Genomic DNA, 13,032 nt, shown 5'->3' with positions numbered 1-13,032 from the left:
TGTATGAAATGAGGATGACCTCTGAACCCAGACGGAAGGAGTCATTGGTGCCGACATGAGCAACAATTTGTAGTCGGGTGCACCCAGTGCTCTCTATCACCGCCGGCAGGGCCTCCTCCATATCTCGGATGAGACCCCCCGGCAAGCAGACAGAGTGAACACTGGCCTTCTTCCCTGACCTTTCCGCTATTTCCCTAAGGGGCTCCATCACCCGCCTAACATTGGAGCTCCCAATCACTAATAAACCCCTGCCCCCGTGCGCCTAACGAACCTTGCTGAAGGAGCGGCCACATGTCCACTCACATGCTGAGCGGGCAATGCCACACGACCAGCCTCCACATTGACCCTCCGTCTCGTGCTACGCGAACGCCGCTGAACCCGCCACTCCCCTTGGGGAGAGGGTGGCCCAACGGCGCCCGGTACCCGCGAAGATGTCTCGACAACAGGGACCGTGGTTGAAGCATGTAACACCTGGGGTGTACCATGCGACGCACCAGACTCCCCACTGCCGCTACACTCCGAGGCAGCGGCCTGAAGACGGCTGACAGAGGCCATCAGCACGTTCAGCTATTCGCGAACAGTGGCCAGCTCCTCCTGCGTCCGTACACAGCAGTCACACATCATATCCATCCTAAGAAATCAACAATTTACTGTAGAGAGTTAGGTAATCAACTTTAAACTAGACTGCTAATTCACTAAAGGCGGCTGATAGCTGACTAAACTGTGGTTACTAGACACTTCTTGTTGGAAACAATGAAAGTAAGCACTGTCTCTAGACTGTATTCAAAACAAACACGAAATCTATGAAACACTGTTACTAGTACACGGAAAAAGAAGTGACATGTAAGAAAAACACAGTTATTACTTAAATTTACATAGCTTGCTGCACAGGAGATGTGAAGCAGATGGCAGTTACGACGATACTTTGCGGCGTTATGCAGCTGCCCAGCAACGCATGCGCAGTCCTCTCCCACCACTGCATGTGCAACTGCCCCTCTGCAGTGTGCTCTGCACCCACTACTGGCTCAGCTACCACTCTCACTGTAGCACACTCACATAGCTGGTTGTTTATCACGTGTTGAGACAGGTCAATGTGAAAAATCACTGCTGACACATTATACAAGTAGCGGCTTGCTGATGAATTCCCTGCAGTGCTTACAGCTTGACCCCTCACCTCAGCCCACACCCTCACTAAAATACACTGAAGAGCCAAAGAACATGTTACACCTGTCTAATATCGTGTAGGGTCCCGATGAGCACACAGAAGTGCCGCAACATGACATGGCATTGACCTGACTAATGTCTGCAGCACTGCTGGAGGAAATTGACACCGTGAATCCTGCAGGGTTGTCCATAAATCCGTAAGAGAACGAGGGGGTGGAGATCTCTTCTGAACAGCATGTTGCAAGGCATCCCACATATGCTCAATAATGTTCATGTCTGCGGAGTTTGGTGGCCAGCAGAAGTGTTTAAAACCAGAAGTGTGTTCCTGAAGCCACTCTGTAGCACTTAAAGACGTGTGGGGTGACGCATTGTCCCGCTGTAATTGCCCATAACCGTCGGAATGCTCAGTGGACATGAATGGATGTAGATGATCAGACAGGATTCTTACATAGGTGTCACCTGTCAGAGTCGGATCTAGATGTAAAAGGGGTCCCGTATCACTCCAACTGCAGACTCCCCATACCATTACAGAACCTCTACCAACTTGAACTGTCCCCTGCTGACATGCAGGGTCTATGGATTCATGAGGTTATCTCCACACCCGTACGCTTCCATCCGCTCGAAACAATTTTAACGAGACTTGTCCGATCAGGCAGCATGTTTCCAGTCATCAACAGTCCAGTGTCAGTGTTGACGGGCCCAAGCGAGAAGTAAAGCTTTGTGTTGTGCAGTCATCAAGGGTACATAAGTTGGCCTTCGAATCCGAAAGCCCATATCGATAATTTTTCATTGAATGGTTCGCATGCTGATGTTTGTTGATGTCTCAGTATTGAAGCCTGCGACAATTTGCCGAATCGTGGCACTTCTTTCACATCTAACGATTCTCTTCAGCCGTCTTTGGTCCCGTTCTTGAGGATCTTTTTCCGGCTCCAGTGATGTCAGAGATTTGATTTTTTACTGGATTCCTGATATTCATGGTACACTAGTGAAATGCTCGTATGGGAAAATCCCCACTTCATCGCTACCTCGGAGATGCTGTGTCCCATCTCTCGTGCGTCGACTATAACACCACGTTCAAACTCACTTAAATCTTGATAACCTGCCATTGTAGCAACAGTAACCGATCTAACAACTGCATCAGATATTTGTTGTCTTATATAGGCGTTGACGACCGTAGCGCCGTATTCTGCCTGTTTACGTATCTCTATATTTGAATATGCATGCCTATACCAGTTTCTTTGGCGCTTCAGTATATATGACATCAATGCACAGAAAATTATTGACCTACCGCTAATGACCTGCAGATGGGAATAGTCTGTAGGTTCTCAATGTGACGGCGTCGAAAGGGCCAGCAGATCACTGTCAAAGCTGACAGAGTGCAGCTTTTAAATGCAGCCCCCTTGTGAATCATGCACCTGCGTTTCACTTCCAAAACGTGTTTCCTTTGTAAGGACAGCATTTCTTAACGTCGCAGCAGCTACCACTCCCTCTCCCATGTATAACACCTGTGGTCCCCTGCCTAAAAGTGTTATCATCTGTCAGATCCCCAACTCCCTCTCTAATGTATAACACCTATGGTTCCCCGTCTAAACATATTACGACCTATTAGATCCGGTACAGACTTAACAAAAGGCCAAAGAATTTTCTCATCCATATATTCTCATTCCCGCAGATTCAAGTCCCTATGCTATTTCACTTTAATGAACCTCAGGTGTGCTTCCCATGCTATTACTTCCACGCTGAGATACCAGTTCCTGTGATATTTCAAAAGACAACAGATAACCTCTTGTGATAAATTTGGTCAGTAGGCATATATGCTCACAGTTGATTGGTCAGTGCATGTCCCCCACCTTCCCACATACAGAGGCAGCTGCCCTCACCAATACACAGAATTGCGTAAAATACCTCAACTCTGCCAAGTGAAATTCATTCTAATTCCAGACTGTTAACATGAGACATAGTGAAGCTATCCAGTCAGTCCAGTACTGACAGCAAGTGCTTATGTCAGCCTGATGGCATATCCAATGCTTCAGTTGATGATGTGGCTACACATGCATTTGACCTTCCATGTAAGCAGCGATTATTTCTTGTTCTTCAGCTCTTCTCTCTCTCTATTCTCTCTCTTTCTCTCCATCATACATGTGCATGTTTCTGTGTGTGTGTGTGTGTGTGTGTGTGTGTGTGTGTGTGTGTGTGTGTGTGTGTGTGTGTGTGTGTGTTATATGGCGTTCATTATACTGTTGCAGCATTCATCCCTTAAATGCTGGTTGTACTTGAACAGCAATAATTTTTATATAATATTACTGGTTGTGAATATTTAAATGCTATATAGGGGGAGAAAATTTGTATGGAGCGTAGTAACAAATTTAAAATTATTTTTCCAAACAGATATAATAAATTAATTAATGGATACAGTTTTAATTATTTTGAAGAAGGAAATGTTAAACTAAAATACTAAGGAATGAAAAACCGTAAAGATAATAATGAGTTTCATGATATAGAATTCATTATGTGAATTCATTGAGTATTTTGTAGAAATATGATAAAAGAATTTTTAAACTAAAAATTTTTATCTCACTAGCGATGTGTGCGAAATTTCAAGTATTTTTCGTTCAAAAACATAAAGAATAATTATAAAATATTGAAAAATCTGTTAAATAACTGAATAAAAAGTTTATCTAAATTCTGTTGTGTCTGAATTTTTTATTTAAAACATTCAGTTAATAATTTATTATTTAAATGATTTTCCATCGTTTTTTATGATATTTGGTTAAAATTTATGATTTAACTGAGTATAGTGTTCGGTTAAAATATTTTAAAAATGTATAAAAAGTCATGATTTAACATATTTTCGGCGAAAGATCGCTCGTAACGTCATTTTGCATCTACTTGCACAACCACTGGAAGTTCTAAATGGTTTTAAACATCCACCCCCAAAACTGGACGAGAAACTGCTGCTACTGTGAATGTCCATTCCTGTGTATATGTAGGCTGAGATTCAGTACCAGGCGCGTTGTACCGAAAGTTAGAATAACCATTTAGTTCGCTAATTTCAGTGTGCAACTCTGCTGATGCTAAGTTGGCTTTGTGCAACGCAGAGTCAACGTGCTAATGTCCGAACCACTGTCTATTAGGTACTCAATGCCGTTCACTATGTCCTTTGCAAAAATACACTGCACTGATACGCATGACAGTGATGGAGACATACCCTGTGAAGGAGTTGTGATACACTTACCTCAACTTAGTGGTTGTGGGGCGATTGTTACGTCGATCACAATCGACAACGCCCCTTATCGGCTTTTTGGTATGGTGCATGGTTGCACCCACTTCCTAGCTCGAACTTCAAATTTCTCATGGTACTTGCACCACGCGGGAGTGTGACTACCGTTGAACGTTGGTTTGTGGCTATTCTTTCGTGAAGACCGCTTGTCATTCGCGTTGCGGTTGATGGTAATCTCCTCCTCAAGAAATCTGAAATGGAGTTGTAGGTCCTTTAAAGCCGCGCAAAGTTTATTCTTCATCGGGTCCGACTCCACACGGATGACATCGATCTCCAGTGCCTGTGCGTTGCTATCTGTACTCTTGTCGTGATCTAAAACGTCTGGTCCTGAGCATGCTGTTGTGCACTTTTACTGAGTAAGTGTAGCAGGACACAAGTGGAGTATAGGGTGAGCTTTCTCTGTCAATGTCGGTAGCGATAGGTTGTCGTGTGCCACCACGACAATACCGACAGTCGGTGGGAGACGATTGAGCCATATCGTCCATAATGCTTCTTCAGAAAACAGACTCTGCCCCCTAGTTGCGTAGATGTCTTAACAGTTTTGACAAGCTTTGATTTTCAATAGCTTCTTCATATACAATACTGGCCATTAAAATTGCTACACCACGAAGATGACGTGCTACAGACGCGAAATTTAACCGACAGGAAGAAGATGCTGTGATATGCAAATGATTAGCTTTTGAGAGCACTCACACAAGGTTGGCGCCGGTGTCGACACCTACAACGTGCTGACATGAGGAAAGTTTCCAACCGATTTCTCATACACAAACAGCAGTTGACCGGCGTTACCTGGTGAAACGTTGTTGTGATGCCTCGTGTAAGGAGGATAAATGCGTTTCCGACTTTGATAAAGGTCCGATTGTAGCCTGTCGCGATTGCGGTTTATCGTATCGCGACATTGCTGCTCGCGTTGGTCGAGATCCAATGATTGTTAGCAGAATATGGAATCGGTGGGTTCAGGAGGATAATACGGAACGCCGTGCTGGATCCCAACGGCCTCGTACCACTAGCAGTCGATATGACAGGCATCTTATCCGCATGGCTGTAACGGTTCGTGCAGCCACGTCTCGATCCCTGAATCAAGAGCTGGGGACGTTTGCAAGACAACAACCATCTGCACGAACATTTCGACGACGTTTGCAGCAGCATGGACTATCAGCTCGGAGACCATGGCTGCGGTTACCCTTGACGCTGCATCACAGACAGGAGCGCCTGCGATGGTGTACTCAACGACTCACCTGGGTGCACGAATGGCAAAACATCATTTTTTGGAATTAATCCAGGTTCTGTTTACAGCATCATGATGGTCGCATCCGTGTTTGGCGACATCGCGGTGAATGCAAATTGGAAGCGTGTATTCGTCATCGCCATACTGGCGTATCACCCGGCGTGATAGTATGGGGTGCCATTGATTACACGTCTCGGTCACCTGTCGTTCCCATTGACGGCACTATGAACAGTGGACGTTACATTTCAGATGTGTTACGACCCGTGGCTCTACCCTTCATTCCATCCCTGCGAAGCCCTACATTTCCGCAGGATAATGCACGATCGCATGTTGCAGGTCCTGCACGGGCCTTTCTGGATACAGATAATGTTCGACTGCTGCTCTGGCCAGCACATTCTCCAGATCTCTCACCAATTGAAAACGTCTGGTCAATGGCGGCCGAGCAACTGGCTCGTCACAGTATGCCAGTCACTACTCTTGATGAACTGTGGTATCGTGTTGAAGCTGCATGGGCAGCTGTACCTGTACACGCTATCCAAGCTCTGTTTGACTCAATGCCTAGGCGTATGAATGCCGTTATTACGGCCAGAGGTGGTTGTTCTGGGTACTGTTTTCTCAGGATCTATGCACCCAAATTGCATGAAAATGTAATCACATGTCAGTTATAGTATAATATACTTGTCCAATGAATACCCTTTTATCGATTGCATGTATGTTCATAGTCATTCTTGTTTGATTTTAGTGCATATTTTCGTTGTGTCGCCAACATGAGTGAGGCAGCAACTGAACACCTTACAGAATTTGTATTAAAAACTCCTTTTTCTACGTTAACAAACGAAAAAGGTGGGAATTGAAGAACAAACGACCTACTCCTATTCTGAATGTAGTTTTAAGTGAAACCAAACAAAAACGCTCTTTTCAGACAGCCTGTCACGAAAAGTATGCTAGGCTGACTGCGGATGCAGTTAATAACAGATTATATTGTTATATATGTCTTCTGTTTGACGGTGAAAAGGAATGATGCAATGAGGGTATTTGTGCAATTAAGAATTTTGACAGGAAAGCACAAAAGCATCAGATACCAAAACGTCACCTGCAGAACAAAGAATCATTTCAGTTATTAGGCAAATTTGAATTGAGCACGCCCTTTCTGAAGCCGCTCGTCTGACAGCAATATAATACAACAAACAAGTTGCATCCAGCAGGAGAGTATTGGCTCGTCTTATTCACGCAACTATATTTCGTTGTAAACAAGAACTAGCCTTTCACGGCCATCGAGAAGACGAATCCTCCAGCAACAAAGGTAAGTATCTGGAATTGTTGGTTTTACTAGCTCAAGGAGAGCAGTTAAACCGAGACCACCTGCCATCATCTTCAACCTTTAAAGGAACTTCTCCAGATATACAGAATGGTGTAATAGAAATGATAACTCTGGCAGTTAATGAGAAAATAAAATCTGAAATTCAGAACTGCAATTTCATTTCGATTCAGGCTGATGAAACATTAGACGTGTCATGCAAGAGTCAAATGAGTATAATATTTAGGTACTGTATTGCAGACAAAATTGAGGAAAGATTGGGTTTTACGATATTTCTGGAGATAAAACTGCTGAAGGTTTGTCAAACATTATTCATGCAGTATTGGAAGAATGGAATGTGGAAGGAAAAGTGGTTAGTCAAACATATGAAGGCGCTTCAGTAATGGCGAGCAGAGAAAGAGGACTACAACAACTGGTGAAGCAGTCCTGTCCCCATGCGCTGTTTATTCATTGTTACGCACACCAACTGAATTTGGTACTGTTCCATGCCGCCAAAATCATACAACAAGTACGCATGTTAGTAAGTGATCTTACTGCATCCCATTCGTTTTTTAGCAAATCATCAAAACGAACTGTATTGCTGACTGAGAAAGGATTTAAACTGCCACATGCAACCAACATTCGCTGATACTTTCGTTCCAGGGCAGTTTCAAAAACATCTAGTCGTTTCTCAGGGCTATGCAGTGTTTTTAATTATATATTTGCTGATACAGACTCTCAGTGGGACCCAGAATCTTAGAGCTGTGCTGTGGGAATGAGATGACGGATGGATGATCCTATGTTTGTCTGCTTGCTTTGCTTCTACAGAAAGTGCTTTATTTATGTTGATCATCTCTTTAATGTTCTTCAATCAAAATCTGCCAGTATAACTGCTTGCCACGACGAAATAAGAAATGTTTTGAGAAACTTACAACAGCTAAGAACGGGAACATTCGCTGATGAATGCATTAAATGCAGCTTGTGTTTGAATGGCAACTTATCATTCTGTGACGGTCAAAAGACATCTCTCAGGGCACTAACTTACGAGATAATGGATTTGCAAATTGTTCAGATGGAAAGAACATTTCAAGACTTTCCCCAAATTCAGTTTGTTGAACCTTTGAACGAAAAGTATTTCCCAAAGTTGAAACTACTTCAATTATTAGAACAGTACCCTTTTTTCAAACAAGAACAACTTGTAACATAAACGCTGATGAGAAAAAAACACTTATCTCCAAGAATCCTCTTAAAGTATATTGTCAACAATGATATAGACTCCGTTTATGAAGAAACAACGAAGTTCCTGGGTTTGGTTTTGACCCTACCCGCAACTACAGCAAGCAGTAAACGAGGCATGAGTGCTCTTGAACGAGTGAAGAATTATTTAAGGAATTCAATGTTCAACACCCTGTTGTCGTGTTTGAGCACGTTAGCAACAGAAAAGACACTACTTGGAGAGCTATCCAGTGATCAGATATTGTAGACCGAGTTATAGATTTATTCGTGGAAAGAAAAGACAGCCGCATTGCGCTTGTGTAAAAGGAAATATAAGTGCTTCTTCTCTTGCTGCTGGAGTTCTACAAATTTGTCATCGTTTCTTGAACAAGTTAGTTATTATTATTATTATTATTATTATTAGTGGCGGTGGTAGTTGTAATGATTGTCGTGGTGGTAGTAGTAGTAGTAGTAGTAGTAGTAGTAGTAGCTGTTGTTGTTTTATTTGACGCATTTTGTTACATTTGTTTAAATTATTGTTTATTGTACTATTTTGTCTCCCTATAGTAACTACAGGGTCTCCCCAACCTTTACAACCACGCTTCGCCACTGGCTGACTGTGTGTGGGGTGTGCACAAGAGTTTTTTAGATTAGGCGATTCTCTATTCAATCCAGATAACAATAGCTGTAGGAAACCCACAAGTATCAGTGTAAGATCAAAATAAATACCTCTCACAGGAGAGAGTATTAAAATCCTAATGGTTAATTGCCAAAGTATTCCTAACAAAGTACCAGCGAAACTTTAGAGGAATTCTCAGTTCACTTACATGTAAATTCACCACTCATACTGCAATCATTGGTGGAGGCTATAATCATCCAACAATTAATTGGGAGATAATTTTGTTAGTGGTGGGCGTGATAAGACGTCCTGTGAAACGTTGCTAAATTCCTTCTTTGACAACTATCTAGAACAGATAGTTCAGAGCCCCACTCATGATGAAAATACATTGAATCTGATGGCAGCTGACCTCTTAGGGGAGGTCAACATCGAAACTGGTATCAGTTACCATGCTGCGGGTGTGGCAACAATGGTTACTAAAGTACAAACGACAACTAAAACTAGCAGAAATACATGTGTGTTCAGTAAAGTGGATAAAAAACCAGTACTATCATATTTCAGTGAGGAATTTGAAACTTTCAGCAGAGGGCAGGATCATGCAGAAGAATTATGGCTAAAGTTTAAAAGAGTAGTTGACCATGTGCTGGATAGATATGCACTCAGTAAAACACTTAATAATCGGAGGGAGCCATGGTGTACAGTCACTGTAAAGAAACTTCTAAATAAACAGAGATTGCTGCATAATAGGTGTAAAACGAAGTCTAGGGTTACAGATAGACAGATGCTGAATCAAATGCGCTTGTCTGTCAACAGAGTAATGTATAATGCCTTCAATGGCAGACTATTGCCAAGTGATATTTCACAAAACCAAAGAAATTCGGGTCGTATGTAAAGGCTGTTAGTGGCATGAAAGTTAGTGTCCAAGCCCTAGCGAATGAGACAGGAACTGAAAGTGACCGTAGGAAAGCAAAAGTTGAAATGCTTAACTCCATTTTCAAATATTCTTTTGCGAAGGAAAACCCAAGATGACTGCCCCAATTTAATCCTCATACCACTGAAAAGATTAATTAAATAAGTATTAGTGTCAGTGGTGTTGAGAAACAGCTAAAATCGTTAAAACTGAACAAAGCTCCAGGGCCCAATGGAATCCCCACCAGATCTGTACTGAGTCTGCGGCTAAGTTAGAGCTTCTTCTAACTATAATCTATCGTAGATCCCTTGAACAAAAAACCGTGCCCACTAATTGGAAAAAAGGACAGGTCACACACGTCTATAAGAAGGGTAGTAGAAGTGATCCATAAAACTACCATCCAATATCCTTAACATCAGTATGTTGTGGAATCTTATAATATAGTCTGAGCTCAAACATAATAATGTATCTTGTACAGAATGATCTCAATGCCAACTATCATGGATTCCGACAATATCGATCATGTGAAATCCAACTCGCTTAGGATCAAGAAAGTCGTGTAGATGCAGTATTTATCGATTGCCGAAAGGCATTTGGTTCAGTACCACATCTACGCTTATTGTCAAAAGTACGATCGTATGGGGTATGAAGTGAAATTTGTGACTGGACTGAGGACTTTTTGGAAGGGAGGACGCGGCATGTTATTTTGGATGGAGAATCATCGTCAGATGTAGAAGAAAGCTCAGGTGTGCCTCAGGGAAGTGTGTTGGGACCCTTGCTGTTCATATTGTAAATTAATGCCCTTGCAGACGATATTAATAGTAACCTCAGACTTAACTTGAGTCTACAGAGCGATAAGCAACTACGGCACTGGAGCCGAGCGACCTTTCAAGGAAATTACCGGAGATGCACGAGGTAGCAGACGACACGCAACTGCGGCTGACAAGCGATCCACTTTGTGGAAAGGAGACCTTTTACTTACTGTATTATAAATTTTTACTTTTTTAATCACGAATGTAGTAGAAAATAAAACTATTAAACAAGAAAGTCAAACATACAGCACTGATTTAAATTAATTTCTTCGTATTTAATAAGGGATGATAGTCATTCTTATGCCACTGACTGAAGTTTAATAGCAACAGCATAATTACGATGTGAACTGCAAAATACTAAGAAACGTCACAAACAAAGGAATTAGGTAAGGCAAATTTTCACTGTATAAACGTCAATATCTATTGACTGTCTTGTAATAGATAAACAGTAATGTCTTGTGCTTCAGCTATACTTGGTTTCTCGAAATGGTGCACTATTTTCCTTTTCTTCTTTGTAGAGAATAACCGTCTCTGAGGCTGTATTTTTTGTTCCTTCTTGATGAACAGCGCAGGGGCCAATTCCTTTATGGCCTTTATTGGAGTCAACACCAGCTAATGTAGATTTCAAGCTTGACAGCTGGCATTTTAAAACTTCCAGTTGCCCAGCAAATTTTCTCTTCATTTTCTCCTTCTCCTGAGTTAAATCTGAAGATTCAATATTCCCTCTGTTGAGTTCGACCAATATACTTTCTTTTTCACTTGCTACTGATTCCCCTTCTTCATAACTATGTAATATATCCTCGTCACTGAACTGAATGACTGTCTTGTTTTGTATAGGCAGACAGAGTGAATATGTTTACACATATTCCATCTGATACTCGAACCTACGCACGAGCATGTATACTGATGTATTCAGGCCTGGCAGTCAATACAAATCAATTTACAGCTGCAGTCTTGCCACATTTTGCTGTACAAAATAAGTGACACCCACTTCAGAAGTAGATGGTACAAGCCAGCCTTTTCCTTCTTCAACTATGCGTTCCTGAACCACCTCAGAACTTAAGTCATGCTTTGAGAGGATATCCTAGAGTCTGCTTGTCAGTTTTCCCTTGGTCAGAATAATGAGCCTGTCATGTAATTTGTCCCTGACGAAGCTCATTAATGCATGAATGGATTTGTCAAGTCGTTTTACATGTTTACCACGTAAATTATGTATTTTACTTTTCGATGCATCCTTTCGATATGCATGTTTGTATTAATACCATTGTTGGCTCTGCAACAATATGCCCAGCACCTGGTGCTTTTAGCACAATGTTCTTGGAGGTAGAACCCAAACTCAGCCGTTACAGGATCTGAAACCAGGCGCTCCAGAGCTAAAGGAAATATGTGCTCAAATGTTATGACGTCTCTCACTGGCTTATAACTTTCACCCTGTCTTTCCTTTGATTTGATTTTAATACATATATTTTTCCTCCATGCCCTGTCAGTATTCCACGAGCAATAAAGTCTTCTCACAGGTTCTTCCATCTGTGAGATCCAAGCATTGTAAAAAGACTCAGCTAAATCTGACATGAACACTTGAGGACGTACTTTTCCTACTTTAGTCTTTATTTCATTAAAAAATAATGACAGCACATCTTGATCAGACCTGTTTGAGATAAGAAAAGCACAAGGAAAACCTTGTCTCATGTCGTTAAGCACAAGAAGTGTAATTAACTCGAAACCGTAACCGTTAGTTCCAAGAGTTCCATCGACGCAAATACAGTCTCTGCCGTACTTCTTCAGAATTTCACATTGAGCATTGTTCATAATGATGAGGACAAAGTCTTCACTTCTCAGGAGAGGATGACTTTGGCTGCTTGTATCTTGTGGTCTGTAGAATAAAACACAGGGATTATCGCTAGCATTGATTTCGCTTACCCACGCTTCTACGCTGATGCCATCGTCTTTATGTCTCATGACCTCGGAACATATATTATTACACTGCTCAATGTTGTATAAATCTTTTTTGTCAGTAGGTGGATACGCTCTAGCATGGAATCAGATAACGTGTCTCTTACTTCGTCGAGTATCGCTTGCAATGGTACCTTGTTTGCGATGTCAACGGCTAACGTGTTTCTTTCTTCTTCTGTCAAATCTAAATGTCTAACACCATTTTGATGACCCACATGAGTAACCACGTATTTTACTTTGCAGCTACCATCTCCAGCTTCGGTTACTTCAATGCTGGAAGGCCATACACCTCCTATTTTGTTAGCGCCTTGGATTTTCATGCGGCGAATACCTTTACTCTTAGATACATATTGGCCTGAACGATGGCATACAAAGGAAAGCCGATTGACATTACCCACACTTTTTGACGTAAAGTGACAACGTTTTTCTCTCAGTCTGCTTCTTCCACTCGCTGAATTCCTGGAAAGATGCAAATTCAGTCTCTTCAGATGCTATCGATACAGCATGTTTCATTGACAAGTGATCATAATAGTTTTTCTTCGAAAGAACTGAAA

Source organism: Schistocerca piceifrons, chromosome X (genome assembly GCF_021461385.2).
Source record: "Schistocerca piceifrons isolate TAMUIC-IGC-003096 chromosome X, iqSchPice1.1, whole genome shotgun sequence".
In the NCBI taxonomy this organism is placed as follows: Eukaryota; Metazoa; Arthropoda; class Insecta; order Orthoptera; family Acrididae; genus Schistocerca; species Schistocerca piceifrons.
The sequence above is the reverse complement of the archived record's forward strand: the minus strand, read 5'-3'. Positions refer to the sequence as shown.